This window comes from Hyla sarda, chromosome 1 (genome assembly GCF_029499605.1).
Source record: "Hyla sarda isolate aHylSar1 chromosome 1, aHylSar1.hap1, whole genome shotgun sequence".
Classification (NCBI taxonomy): domain Eukaryota; kingdom Metazoa; phylum Chordata; class Amphibia; order Anura; family Hylidae; genus Hyla; species Hyla sarda.
The window spans coordinates 493,863,034-493,878,384 of NC_079189.1; the positions used below are offsets into that span (position 1 = coordinate 493,863,034).

Consider the following 15,351-nt stretch of genomic DNA (forward strand, 5'->3'; position numbering starts at 1 on the left):
GCCGAATTCTCATACAACTTCAGAATCTCCGAGTCTTCTGCTAAGTCCCCATTTTTCGTGGTGTACGGCCGTCACCCTCTTCCCCCCCTCCCTACCCCCTTGCCCTCTGGTTTGCCCGCTGTGGATGAAGTGACTCGTGATCTTTCCACCATATGGAAAGAGACCCAAAATTCTCTTTTACAGGCTTCATCCTGGATGAAAAGATTTGCCGATAAGAAAAGAAGAACTCCCCCCATTTTTGCTCCCGGAGACAAGGTATGGCTCTCCGCTAAATATGTCCGCTTTCGTGTCCCCAGTTACAAACTGGGACCACGCTATCTTGGTCCTTTCAAAGTCTTGTGCCAGATTAACCCTGTCTCTTACAAACTCCTTCTTCCTCCTTCTCTTCGTATTCCCAATGCCTTCCATGTCTCTCTCCTTAAATCACTCATCATTAACCGCTTCTCTCCCAAACTTGTTTCTCCCACTCCTGTTTCCGGTTCTTCTAACGTCTTCTCCGTGAAGGAGATTCTGGCCTCCAAGACGGTCAGAGGAAAAGAATTTTTTGGGTGGATTGGGAGGGCTGTGGCCCAGAAGAGAGATCCTGGGAACCTGAGGACAACATCCTGGACAAAAGTCTTATCCTCAGGTTCTCAGGCTCCAAAAAGAGGGGGAGACCCAAGGGGGGGGGTACTGTTACGCCGAGCGCTCCGGATCCCCGCTCCTCCCCGGAGCGCTCGCAGCGTTCTCTCATTCGCAGCGCCCCGGTCAGACCTGCTGACCGGGTGCGCTGCGATATTACTCCCAGCCGGGATGCGATTCGCGATGCGGGACGCGCCCGCTCGCGATGCGCATCTCGGCTCCCGTACCTGACCCGTTCCCCGTCTGTGTTGTCCCGGCGCGCGCGGCCCCGCTCCTTAGGGCGCGCGCGCGCCGGGTCTCTGCCATTTAAAGGGCCGCTGCGCCACTGATTGGCGCAGCAGGCCTAATCAGTATTCTCACCTGTGCACTCCCTATTTATACCTCACTTCCCCTGCACTCCCTCGCCGGATCTTGTTGCCATTGTGCCAGTGAAAGCGTTTCCTTGTGTGTTCCTAGCCTGTGTTCCAGACCTCCTGCCGTTGCCCCTGACTACGATCCTTGCTGCCTGCCCTGACCTTCTGCTACGTCCGACCTTGCTCTTGTCTACTCCCTTGTACCGCGCCTATCTTCAGCAGTCAGAGAGGTTGAGCCGTTGCTGGTGGATACGACCTGGTTGCTACCGCCGCTGCAAGACCATCCCGCTTTGCGGCGGGCTCTGGTGAATACCAGTAGCAACTTAGAACCGGTCCACCAGCACGGTCCACGCCAATCCCTCTCTGGCACAGAGGATCCACCTCCAGCCAGCCGAATCGTGACAGTGTATTTGCATCATTCTAATTGAAAAGAAGGAATATGCGAATATTCACATATGCAAATATGCGGAAAAAAGTGAATATTCATAATTTCGAATGTATAGCGAATATATTCCCAATATTTGTGAATTTACAAATTTGCGATATTCGCGATAAAAATTCGAAATGCGAATATTAGCGCCCCACACTAATAGATGGCAGGCAACAGGGTTTTGATTGTAGCCTGGCAATGTCAACTTTTTAGGGAGATCGAGTACCCATCCTTCCTGGAATTAACAACTTATTTTCTATAACCAGCCAAATACAATTAAACAGCAGAATAGCATTAGCAGGTTTTTTGTGGCTTTTCCAGCCAAATAATACTAGCCATTAATAGATGTGTACTGGACTGTATCCAGCTCTTCTCGGTACCCCTGGTGGCGGTGGGTGCCAGTGTAATAATGGGAGCTTAGTCTTAGCCTACACAATTGAGTGGCTATCACAAAGCCAACCAGACAGTGGCCATTAAAGGAGTATTCCAGCACAAAATAATGTATCCCCTATCCAAAGGATAGGGGATAAGTTATAGATCGCGAGGGGTCTGAGCGCTGGGGCCCCCGGGATCTCCTTGACGGGGCAGCAGCAGTCTGCAGGAAGTGAAGTTTCGTCCTCAGCAGACACGCCCCCTCCATGTAGCTCTATGGGATACATGGAGGTGGCGTGTCGGCCCCGTCCAGGAGATCCCGAGAGGCCTCATCGCTCAGACCCCCCGCGATCTATAACTTATCCCCTATCCCCTATGCAAGTTACATTGCACTACAGATCTCCTTTAACCTCTTCAGGACACAGGGCGTATGGATACGCCCTGCATTCCGAGTCCTTAAGGACCGAGGGCGTATCCATACACCCGTGGGAAATCCGGTCCCCACCGCTAGCCGGTTGGGGACCGGAGCCGGATACCTGCTGAAATCATTCAGCAGGCACCCTGGCACATCGCCCAGGGGGGTCCTGAGACTCCCCCATGTCGGCGATCGGAGAAAATCGCATGTCAATTCAGACATGCGATTTTCTCCAATTCGGGGCTGATCGGGTCTCTGGTGACCCGATCACCCGGAAAATAGGGCTGATCGGAGTTGTCAGCAACAGCCCCGATCAGCCTAAAGGATAGGAGTGAGGTCACAAAGCTGCGATCTACTCCTATCCCCTGCCATTACTCAGAACAAAGTTCTGACCAATGGCAGCGCAGGACAGGGGGTTGCCATGGCAACCCCCCGTACTGCCCGCCCCTGGATGTCGAGGGGCTCTGGGAAGAAGATGGATGCCGTACCTGCAGGAGAAGATGCCTGGGGACCTGGGATCTTCGCTGGAGCCTGCTCTGGATCCTGATCAGGTAGGGAATCGACAGTGGGGGGGGGGGGGAATTGAAAGTGAAAGTAAATTGATCTTTACTGTGGCAACCACTAGGGGGGCCAAACTGCAACTCCCAGCATGCCCAGATAGCCAAAGGCTGTCTGGGCATGCTGGGAGTTGTAGTTTTGCAACATCTGGAGGGTCACAGTTTGGAGACCACTGTTACTGTTACTTACCTGTTCTGGTCCAGTTATGCTTCATCTCAGGACATAAACAAGCCATTTAAGCTTATTGGCTTGTTTACATGATGTTAAAGGGTTACTACCTTGGGAAAAATCAACTGGTGCCAGAAAGTTAAACAGATTTGTAAATTACTTCTATTTAAACATCTTAACCCTTCCAGTACTTATCACCTGCTGTATGTTCCAGAGGAAGTTATTTTTAAATTTCCTTTCTGTCTGACCACAGTGCTCTCTGCTGACGCCTCTGTCCATTATAGGAACTGTCCAGAGCAGTATAGGTTTGCTATGAAGATTTGCTCCTACTCTGAACAGTTCCTAAAATGGACAGAGGTGTCAGCAGAGAGCACTGTGGTCAGACAGAAAGGAAATTTAAAAATAACTTCCCCTGGAACATACAGCAGCTGAAAAGTACTGGAAGGGTTAAGATTTTTAAATAGAAGTAATTTACAAAAATATTTTTCAGTGAAGTAACCATTTAAAGGGTTACTAGAGTTAATTGTGATGTCATTGTTAAATAAACTCTAGTAACCATTGGGCTCCATGCTTTTGCTGTAGTGCCCTTATTTCCAGGGATCAGAAACATTTATTTTTCAATACCTGTAAAGATAGGTATTTGCACTCTCTAAGATAGATTGTAGCCTGGCATGTATTGCTAGGGACTGCAAGTCATTTATTGTCAGCCAAATATGTAGTTTCCGACAACAGATGACTTGCAATACTTTTATCAATCAGAAAAAGCCCCAATACAGTCACTATATTTTTCTTTATGCACCACATTGGGTTATCATGATGAGGTGACAGAATAAATACTACACCTGGGCAGCATAGTCCAATAAAAACATATTGCTGCCGTGTACCTTTAAAACTCTGTTTTCACACAGGTTAGTTTCTATTTGAATGTAGTTGCTCATTTTTCATTCAGAAGGGTTTCTGAAAATGTTTATGAAGATAATATCGCAATCATACCTCAAGGTCAACACACACAAACACTACTGAGTGATACAGTACAATAAAGTGGGCAAGCGAGATGCAGTTCCAGAATGTATGGACATGCTGATTCACTCAGTTTTCTATTGATTGTTAAAGGCCACATGGCTTTGCAAGTAGTTCACATGGGAAACTATGCAGCCATAATGTCTGTTCATTGATGGCTCCCAAAATTTTGCAGAAAGGGCACTTTGAAAACTGTAAAACCAATAATAATAAAAATTGCGCAAAACAGTTGCATATGAGCTAGCTGGCTTCTGACCACAATGCCCCACTCTAAGGCCACGTTCACACGGCAAAAAATCACCATGTCTGCTTGAATTCTGCATCCGCATTGGTCCAGCACAGAATTCCACAGCTTTTTATCATTTGTGTAATTGGTGCGGAATTCGTGCAGAAATTTCTGCACAAATTCCGCAGCTCTGTAAAAGATAGACTTTTTTCAATAGAACTGTCAATGTTTGTGCGGATTCCGATCATAATCTGCATGCATTCCACAAGAATTCCACACAAATTCGACAGAAATCAAGCTCCACTGACTTCAATAGGATTCTGCAGCCGATGTTCAGAAAAATATAAGAATAAACATATTTTTCGGGACTGCAGAATGTGGGATTTACGCAGCAGAACTCCTGTATGAATATTCTTGCAGAATCCCATTAAAGTTTAAAAAATAAAAAATAAATTGAACAGAACAGAATTTCCATTGTGTGAACATGGCCAAAAGTTCTGCACGGAATTCTGAATGTAAATTCTGCAGTAAATTCAACAGAAATTAATTGCCTATTCACTTCAATGGAACTCTAACAGCGGAAATTCTGCAGCAAAAATTGAAGTGTATTGACTATATAATTCATGCAGAAATTCTTGTGTGTGAACATAGCCTTAGTTTCACCTGCTGAGTTTAAACTTTAAAAGACAATTTGGGGCATCAGGACCACACAAAATATATATATACACACACACACATATATATATATATATATATTTTTTTTTTAATACACACACACACACACAATTGTATGCTTTTTTGTATTATAATATAACAGATGTACAAAAGAAACCGCCCAGGGGATGTCAGTGGTCATGTCTTGGACTGGCATGGACTGGCACTATAGTGACATTAACTCTGGCAATCAGAAATAATAAAAATAATTTCTTTATTTTTTTTTAGATATTGTAATTATCAGTTTTAAATGCAAGGGGGTTAAATTTAAGGTTTGAATAGTGAAAGGATAGTGAGAATAAAGATCTACGGATTGTCAACAGTTGCCAGGGACTGCACCTATGTATTATAGCCACACTCTCATTGGTGAACATGTGGCAGTGTAATTTTAACAAGCATTGACTAGTGCTCAGTTTTTATAGGTGAGCCATCACCCTTAAACATTACCAACTGTCTTATGATGTCTACACATTTGAGAAATATTATAGAAACAATCCTATCCATTTTTATTGTGGGATATTTTTCTGGTGTTTTATTACCAATTGCATTAAATTGAAGAAGAAAAAAAACACCATTTGTATGTAATACAATAGACAGTTATGATTATCAATTATCCTTATGCCTACCTTTTCCACCACACACATTGGGGGAGATTCATCAAGACCTGTGCTGAGGAAAAGTCGACCAGTTGCTCATAGCTAGAGATGAGCGAATTTTTTAAAAACTCAATTTGGCCGATTCGCCGAATTTGCCGAAAGTATTCTGTTCGGTCCAAATTTATTCGTGGCAAAACGCTACTAAAAACTGATATTTCTGGGCTACAGAGAGCCTCAATAGGGGTGTAGAACACTTTGCCTTGCCGTAACATGCATAGGGAGTGTGCTGTATTAGTGAAATAATACTGTTATTCAGTATGACATGCCGATTAGAGGAGTCGCTATTAGAGCGGCACAATGACAGAGCCTGGGGGTGGCATCAGTATGGGGAGACCAAATGGCGGAATAATAACACAGCGCGGAGGTGGCGGCAGCATGAGGAGACCATATAGTGGCTGAATGACCCAGCCTGGAGGTGGCAACAGCCTGATGAGATCATAGGACCTCACAATTGAAAATATTAAAGATATTTTTTTTAACATTTAAATTAAATATTTCAAATAGATGAACCTAAAATTTTTTATTTAATGTGCCAACAGCATGAGGAGACCACATAGCGGAACAGTGACACAGCCTGGAGGTGGCAGCAGCATGAGGAGACCATAATCTGGCATAATGTTAAAGCCTGGAGTTTGCAGCAGCAAGAGAAGACCATATAGTGGCTGAATGACACAGCCTGAAGTTGCCAGCAGCGAGAGGAGACCATATAGTGACTGAATAACACAGCCTGGAGTTGGAGGCAGCATGAGGAGAACATATGGTGGCAGAATGAGACAGCCTGGAGCTGGCATCAGCATGAGGAGAACATATGGTTAGAGAATGAGACAGCCAATAGCTGGCATCAGTATGAGGAGCATGCCCAATACTTTTTGTTTTCACAAGCGATAAAAGCAAAAAAAGACCCCCAAAATGTGTAACACAATTTCTCCTGAATATGGAAATACCCCATATGTGGACGTAAAATGCTCTGCGGGCGTGCAACAAGGCTCAGGGGTGAGAGTTCACTATGTACATTTGAGGCCTAAATTGGTGATTTGCACAGGGGCTCTGGAGTGAGAGTGCACTATGTACATTTAAGGCCTAAATTGTTGATTTGCACAGGGGTGACTGATTTTACAGCGGTTCTGACATAAACGCAAAAAAAGAAATACCCACATGTGACCCCTATTTGGAAACTACACCCCGCAAGGAACGTAACAAGGAGTATAGTGAACCTTAACACCCCACAGGTGTTTGACAAATTTTCATTAAAGTTGGATGGGAAAATGAAAAAATAATTTCACTAAAATGCTGGTGTTACCCTAAATTTTTCACTTTCACAAGGGAAAATAGGAAAAAAAGCCTGCAAAATTTGTAACCCCATTTCTCCTGAGTAAGAACATACCCCATATGTGGATCTAAAGTGCTCTGCGGATGAACTACAATGCTCAGAAGAGAAGGAGCACCATTGGAATTTTGCAGAGAAAATTTGTCCGGAATTGAAGACCACATGTGTTTACAAAGCCCCCCCCCCCCCCACATGTGACCCCATTTTGGAAGCTACACCCCTCATGTAATGTAATAAGGGGTACAGTGAGCATTTACACCCCACAGGTGTCTGACAGATTTTTGGAACAGTGATCCGTGAAAATGAAAAATTTTATTTTTAATTTTCAAAGCCCACTGTTCCAAAGATCTGTCAAATGCCAGTGGAGTGTAAATACTCACTGAACTCCTTATTAAATTCTGTGAGGGGTGTAGTTTCCAAAATGGTGTCACATGTGGGGGGGTCCACTGTTCTGGCACCACGGGGGGGACTTTGTGAACACACATGGCCCCCCCCCCCCATTTCAATTCCAAACACATTCTCTTTCAAAAAGCTCAATGGAGCTCCTTCTCTTCTGAGCATTGTAGTTTGCCAGCAGAGCACTTGACGTCCACACATGGGGTATTTCCATACTGAAAAGAAATGGGGTTACAAATTTTGGGGGGCATTTTGTCCTATTATCCATTGTAAAAATGTTTCATTTGAGGGAAAACTAGCATATTGGTGAAAAAAAAGTTAAACACCTGTGAGGTGTTAAGGCTCACTGGACCCCTGTCTTGAGGGGTGTAGTTTCCAAAATAGTATGCCATGTGTTTTTTTTTTTTTTTTTTGCCGTCCTTGTACCATAGGGGCTTCCTAAATGTGACATGCCCCCCATTTCTGCCAAATTAGCTTTTCAAAAGCCAAATGTGACTCCTTCTCTTCTGAGCATTGTAGTTCGCCCGCAGAGCATTTTACATCTTAACATGGGGTATTTCCATACTCAGAAGAGATGGGGTTACAAATTATGGGTGGCATTTTGTCCTATTTTCCCTTGTAAAAACTTAAAATTTGAGGGAAAACTAGCATTTTAGTGAAAAAATAATAATTTACACATCCAATTTTAACGAAAAGTCGTCAAACACCTGTGGGGTGTTAAGGCTCACTGGACCCCTTGTTACGTGCCTTGAGGGGTGTAGTTTCCAAAATAGTATGCCATGTTTTTTTTTTTGTTTTTTGTTTTTTGCTGTTCTGGCACCATAGGAGCTTCCTAAAGGGGACATGCTCCCCAAAAACCATTTCAGAAAAACTCACTCTCCAAAATCCCACTGTCGCTCCTTCCCTTCTGAGTCCTCTACTGCGCCCGCCGAACACTTGACATACACATATGATGTATTTTCTTACTCGGCAGAAGTTGGGTTACACATTTTAGGAAGATTTCTCTCCTTTTTCTCCTTGTAAAAATTCAATAACTGGGTCTACAAGAACATGCCAGTGTAAAAAAATTAGAATTTTCTCCTTCAATTTGCTGCTATTCCTGTGAAACACCTAAAGGGTTAACAAATCTTTTGAATGTCATTTTGAATACTTTGAGGGGTGCAGTTTTTATAATGGGGTCTTTTGTGGGGTATTTCTAATATGAAGGTCCTTCAAATACACTTCAAAACAGAACTGGTCCCTGAAAAATTTCGATTTAGAAAATTTTGTGAAAAATTGGAAAATTGCTGCTGAACTTTGAAGCCCTCTGATATCTTCCAAAAGTAAAAACATGTCAACTTTATGATGCAATCATAAACACAACACTAAACGCTTTCACTGGCACAAGGCAACAAGATCCGGCAGGGAAGTGCAGGGGAAGTGAGGTAATATAGCCAGGGAGCAGGTGGAAGCTAATTAGGCTAATTGGGCCAGGCACCAATCATTGGTGCACTGGCCCTTTAAGTCTCAGAGAGCTGGCGCGCGCGCGCCCTAGAGAGCGGAGCCGCGCGCGCGCGCCCTAGAGAGCGGAGCCGCGCGCGCCAGCACATGACAGCCGGGGACCGGGATGGGTAAGTGACTTGGGATGCGATTCGCGAGCGGGCGCGTCCCGCTATGCGAATCGCATCCCCGCCAGCAATGTCAGTGCAGTGCTCCTGGTCAGCGGGTCTGACCGGGGCGCTGCAGGGAGAGAGGCGCCGTGAGCGCTCCGGGGAGGAGCAGGGACCCGGAGCGCTCGGCGTAATAGTATACATTTTCCTGCATGTAGTTATGATTTTTTCCAGAAGTACGACAAAATCAAACCTATTTAAGTAGGGTATCATTTTAACCGTATGGACCTACAAAATAATGATAAAGTGTTATTTGTACCGAAATATGCACTGCGTAGAAATGGAAGCCCCCAAAAGTTACAAAATGGCGTTTTTTCTTCGATTTTGTCGCACAATTATTTTTGTTTCCGTTTCACCGTGATTTCTGGTGAGAATTTGTGACACAAAAAATAAGCCATAATATGGATTTTTAGGTGGAAAATTGAAAGGGTTATGATTTTTAAAAAGTAAGGAGGAAAAAATGAAAGTGCAAAAACTGAAAAACCCTGAGTCCCGCATCATATCGCGTCGGTCCCGGCGCTCATCAACGGCCGGGACCCGCGGCTAATACCACACATCGCCGATCGCGGCGATGTGCGGTATTAACCCTTTAGAAGCGGCGGTCAAAGCTGACCGCACCTTCTAAAGCGAAAGTGACCCAGCTGCTCAGTCGGGCTGTTCGGGACCGCCACGGTGAAATCGCGGCGTCCCGAACAGCTGACCGGACACCGGGAGGGCCCTTACCTGCCTCCTCGGTGTCCGATCGGCGAATGACTGCTCCGTGCCTGAGAACCAGGCAGGAGCAGTCAAGCGCCGATAACACTGATCACAGGCGTGTTAATACACGCCTGTGATCTGTGTAGAAGATCAGTGTGTGCAGTGTTATAGTTCCCTATGGGACCTATAACACTGCAAAAAAAAAGTAAAAATAAGTGTTAATAAAGGTCATTTAACCCCTTCCCTAATAAAAGTTTGAATCACCCCCCTTTTCCCATAAAAAAAATAACAGTGTAAAAAAATAAATAAATAAACATATGTGGTATTTCCGCGTGTGTAAATGTCCGAACTATAAAAATATATCATTAATTAAACCGCACGGTCAATGGCGTACACGCAAAAAAATTCCAAAGTCCAAAAAAGCGTATTTTGGTCACTTTTTATACCATTAAAAAATTCATAAAAAGTGATCAAAAAGTCCGATCAAAACAAAAATCATACCGATAAAAACTTCAGATCACGGCGCAAAAAATGAGTCCTCATATGTGGAAAAATAAAAAAGTTAAAGGGGTCAGAAGATGACATTTTTAAACGTATAAATTTTCCTGCATGTAGTTATGATTTTTTCCAGAAGTGCGACAAAATCAAACCTATATAAGTAGGGTATCAATTTAACCGTATGGACCTACAGAATAATGATAAGGCGTAATTTTTACCAAAATACGCACTGCGTAGAAACGGAAGCCCCCAAAAGTTACAAAATGGCGTTTTTCCTTCGATTTTGTCGCACAATGATTTTTTTTTCCATTTCGCCGTGCATTTTTGGGTAAAATGACTAATGTCACTGCAAAGTAGAATTGGCGATGAAAAAAATAAGCCATAATATGGATTTTTAGGTGGAAAATTGAAAGGGTTATGATTTTTAAAAGGTAAGGAGGAAAAAACGAAAGTGCAAAAATGGAAAAACCCTGAGTCCTTAAGGGGTTAAATGGGCACTGTCATTAACTTTTTTTTAAATATATTTTGTAGTACTTATTTACTAGAACATATCTCTAATATACATCAATAATTTTTTATGTGTTTAAAATATTGTATTTTCTATTTGAAATCCGGCCACTAGGGGTCCCCCTCCTAGTGGCCGGCTTCCGCCTGCTGTGATGTTGCCACAGAATTCAGACCAACACTGACTAGGCAATCGTTGCGAATTCAGACAGGCGGGAGCGAGCGCTGTGAACACTGGGTCTGCTCGTATTGGCTCATTGGCAACTCCTTGGGCAGCACATGAACTGCTAAACAGGGAGGAGAAGACCCTGGAGCAGCCTGCCATGCTATTGGCTGCTCATCTATGCGCACTCCCGACAGCAGCGCAGCATAGATGAGATGAGGGCGGAATTCGGCGTCTGCTGGGAAAGTTGGTTTCTTGCTCAGCAAGAGAGAGCAGCATAAGAGTAGCTGTTTGGAAGGTAGAAAAAATATTAAAAGGCAGGGAGGGGGTTAGGGATAGATTAGCAATAGGTAGGGACAGAAAAAAGAAATGATATACATGGTGGGAGCTACTGTGTCTGATTTATTAATGGTGTTTACCTTCATTGTGGTGTATAATACTGGTGTAAAGTAAGCCCGTCAATAAGTGGTGAAAGGAAGAGAGAAGTGTTTAACATATTTAGTAAAAAGCGATAATTTATCACAAAGCCTATGCCCCTGAGATGAATGTGAAGCAGTTTTGCCTTTATCTCCAGTATCAATTGATAGAATAAATTTATTCTCAAAACAAGATCTCTTCAGCCATCAAATTGGACACTTGGACTTAAGAGTTGCATATTTTCTTGCTTCTTCACTCTTCACAGAACTTTCTGCCCTCCTATGAAAACAGCAAGCATATTGATGTGTCTTAACAGCGGGTTGTGTATCAATTATATCCAGTGGATTCATTTCAAAATGTGCTATGAAAAACAGACTTCAAATGAGAATTCAGTAACCTTTTGGAACCAGAAGCTTAAAAACATTGCTAGTGATGATGGAAAGGCAGCAAAAAAATAAATAATAGTGCATGAGGATTGACAGGAAGGAGCAGAACAAAATGCAAGTGAACTATGAACTTAACCTCCTTCACTTAATAAAGCATAGTGTAACTAAGAAGGGATAAGACATGTTCTTCACAAAAAGCATTCAGAAATAGCACACTTTTACAGGGAACTGTCAGAAATTTACATCGTTTTGTATAAAGAGTAAATGAAAACAAACACTAAAACACATTAAATATGTTTTCTACTTGGAAGAATTTCACAATGGTCTTGGAAACACTATTGCTTCTGCTGCTAAATGTGCCATTGCTAAATAGATAGGAGAAACATTGTTGTCACTATATATATATATATATATATATATATATATATCAATGTGTGCGTGTAGGTATGTTCCAGCATCACTTCCAAATGGCTGGAGATATTTCAATAAGGATTGGTACGCGTTATGTGGTGACGCCAAAGTTGTGGTGTGACCAGAGGGTGTGAAGGGTGTTGGTGGATGGTGCAGATGGTATAGTACAGGGGCAAGGTGTTATTAACCACTAATGTCCGTGACCCCAGAGTGGTTTTTCAGGTAACCACCCGAACGGTAGCACTGCCATCCCAAGGTTAGGCAGGGCAAAAATAGTCCAAGACCAGGTAAGGGTTAACGGTAGCTTTACTGAGGTTAAACAGTTGTTAAAGTCTTTACAGCTAGGCCAGAATCCCAGAGAGTTGACCAGTAACACGGACAGGGCCTTGCAGCTTGCTGGGACTTGCAGTACTTTTGGGTCAGACTTCAATACAGCCACTCTGACTATAATTGACTTGACTAGTGACTTGACTTAGACACAGCAGACATAGATAAGTTGACTTACTGACAATGTGATTGGTGTGCAGGCTTTATGGCCTCCAGGTGTACTGGACACAGGATCTGTGATGTCTGTGCTTTTCTGTTCCTCAGGATCTAAGAGCTGTGGTATAAGAGAGTGATTGGAATGGCTGCATCTCTTATAAAGGGGGGCTGAGCCAGAAGCCCATAGGTCAAGCTGCAGGTCAGGTGGTCAACTGATGCTCTCTGGGTAACATAACACATCATGTGAACATAACAGGTGATTCCTCCAAATGTCCTTAAAGGTCCTTTATACTTTATATACCTATACATAACATTATGCACTACATTTAAAATGCTATACATAACATTAGACTTACTACTATGGGGGAGACGCTGCAGGAGAGCCCCTAGGACAATAAGGGACTCAACCTGACAGGGCCTAAATACTGTACAGGAGTATATCCTGTACTGGGACATTACAGTTACTTATGTTAAAGAAAAATATAGGATAGTTTAATTAACCCTAACCTACCCCCTTATGTGAGGGTTTTTTGTCTCAAGTCCGAGTATACGGGACTTCCAGTACCTTACTCCACGAGCTCTGTTCTGCATTTCCAGTGAGTGCATCAGTCCGGCTTGAAAGCCACACACCTCTCACAAAGCCACACCCTTTCCTGCAAAGCCACACCCTCTTCTATTTTCAACCCTTTTTGTGCATTTGTCTGGCCTGCAAGTCATTCTCACTTACTCAAAGCCACACTTCCTTCTATTTTCAGTCTACAATGTCCAGCGCCTCTCTATCCTGTCGCCAAGTTGGAGCAAGTTTTACATTGTAAAACTACATAAGGGAGACAAATCTTTCTATGCCCTTATCTGCAATAAAAACATTATCTGGTGACTTGGTGTTTTTAATAGTAGTCAGACTGTAAAATGTAATAAAGCCGTACTAAACATCAGAAATCCCCTGCCAATGCCGTTCCAACAGTGCCCAGTCATGCTGTAGAGAGTAGAAAATGGTGAACAGCATGGGCCAGGTACCATTAGAACAGCAGAGGTGACTCACCTCGGCCAGTGATTGGTTGAGTGGGCCCTTTTTTTGTTTCAGGAGGAAAGCAGCAAATGATGAGCAGTTGGAACCAGACATTGCTGGAACAACATTGTGGCAGGTGAGTATATTTTCTTTTTATGTTTTCCAGTCTAGCCATTTATGGAAAAATAAATTAATCACTGGACAACTCTTTTAAGTCCTCATATATGTAGACCCAAGGAGGGAGATTTGTCAAAACTTGTGCAGAGGAAAATTTGACCAGTTGCCCATAGCAACCAGAATGCTTCTTTCATTTTTGAAAAGTCCTTTGAAAAGTGAAAGAAACTAGCTGATTTGTTGCTATGGGCAACTGGTCAACTTTTCCTCAGCACATGTTTTCACAAATCTCCCCCAAGAAGTTTCCCCTAGAAAAAGTGCTTCTTTTAGATTATATTGAGCTGCAATTTTCCCACATACATGAGGCATAACTGCTACTAAAACAAACAGCCTTTTGCATCTTCCTACCCTGCCACTAGATAAAGAGGACATGGGTATGGCTTGCCTGGGCTCTTTACTAACTGGGGAACACCCATTGGGCTTTTGAGCCTCATTTGCATATCAACAACAAGGATTATACATTGGTGCTGGAGAGGACTATGAAATTTAAAAAGGTATGCCTGGGATCCGATGAATAGCCTTATCTAGCTATGGGCTTATTTACTCCCATGATCACTTTAAGCGTGATCGTCCTTAGAGCACCCACTGTATCCTAAAATTAAGATTCACTAAACTGTACCCTGTGCTTGGCATCTAGATAAAATGGACAGTTGAATATTTAGTTGAGTTTATATTTACCTGTTTTTCATCCAATCCGCGCCCCCCGAAGTGTTCTCAGCAATGCAGACAGGCTTAGAACTATGTATGATAAAGTCACATGATTTATCATCATATTAAAAGTGTATGTTCTTCCTTGTAGTTTTGCCTAGCTCTGTTATATTTACATATCACTGTACATACACTTCTAATGCTATTTTTCTTTCCAAAATCACACCCAACAGTTCTCTAGAAAGCCGAGACACATAAAATACAACAGGTACGATGCAACTATGAAAACGAAATGTGACATTGCAGAATATATCAGTCCCACCCTTCAGTAAGTTATAGATTCCCTAAATCAAAGTCAAACACCAGTTATAGAGGCCTCTTCCTAAACTCGAAACCAATCTGTTCTGAGGAACTAGAATTTTCACATGGATAAGCTCAATTTAATAGAAATCTGAGACGAGCCTGTCTTCTATTTCTTGAGATGCTCTGTGTTTACTTCTTTGGTGCCAGTGGAGCCAGATTCACAGCACCAGTGTGAATGACTAGAAGGCCATCTGCACGGAAAAGGTTAATATTTCATAATCACATTTTCACAGATGAAAAGAGCAAACAGATGTTCACTTGCCACAATATATCACATTGACCAGATGTTCAGAAATGTTCTGTGGAAAGCGCCCAACAAGAAAAATACTGTAGATACTGAAGACACAATTTTAAGGCATAGGAACTTCCATAATTAAAAAAAAAATCCTATTCTCTTATTAAATTCATCCAAAAGGTGAGTTATTATTGCTTATTAATGGAGAACAGACTCTTTGAGGTATTTACTATAAAATCTGTCCACAAGAAAAACCCTAGAACAAAAAAAGACAAAAGAAAAAGCAACATTAATAATGCACACCCAAATCATGCAAAAAATGAGGGCAACAGAAAACAAATCACATCATATCTAAAAACATCCCCTACAATGCAAACAATGTTATACAAAAAAGCTAAACTGCTAAAGAACACAGCCCCAATAGAAAGAATATGTAAGTTTAATGCGAAGGATTTCTAA

General features: G+C 42.7%; 1 long non-coding RNA gene across 1 annotated transcript; it reads right to left on the reverse strand.

Annotated features, from left to right (window-relative positions):
• Positions 1-11,249: 11,249 nt before the first annotated feature.
• LOC130310304 (uncharacterized) lies at positions 11,250-14,438 on the reverse strand. The gene is made up of 3 exons (XR_008858839.1): positions 14,325-14,438; positions 12,486-12,685; positions 11,250-11,462 (listed from the first exon to the last, which is right to left on the reverse strand). It is a non-coding gene; the product is annotated as an uncharacterized LOC130310304 (long non-coding RNA).
• Between the last annotated feature and the right edge of the window lie 913 nt (positions 14,439-15,351).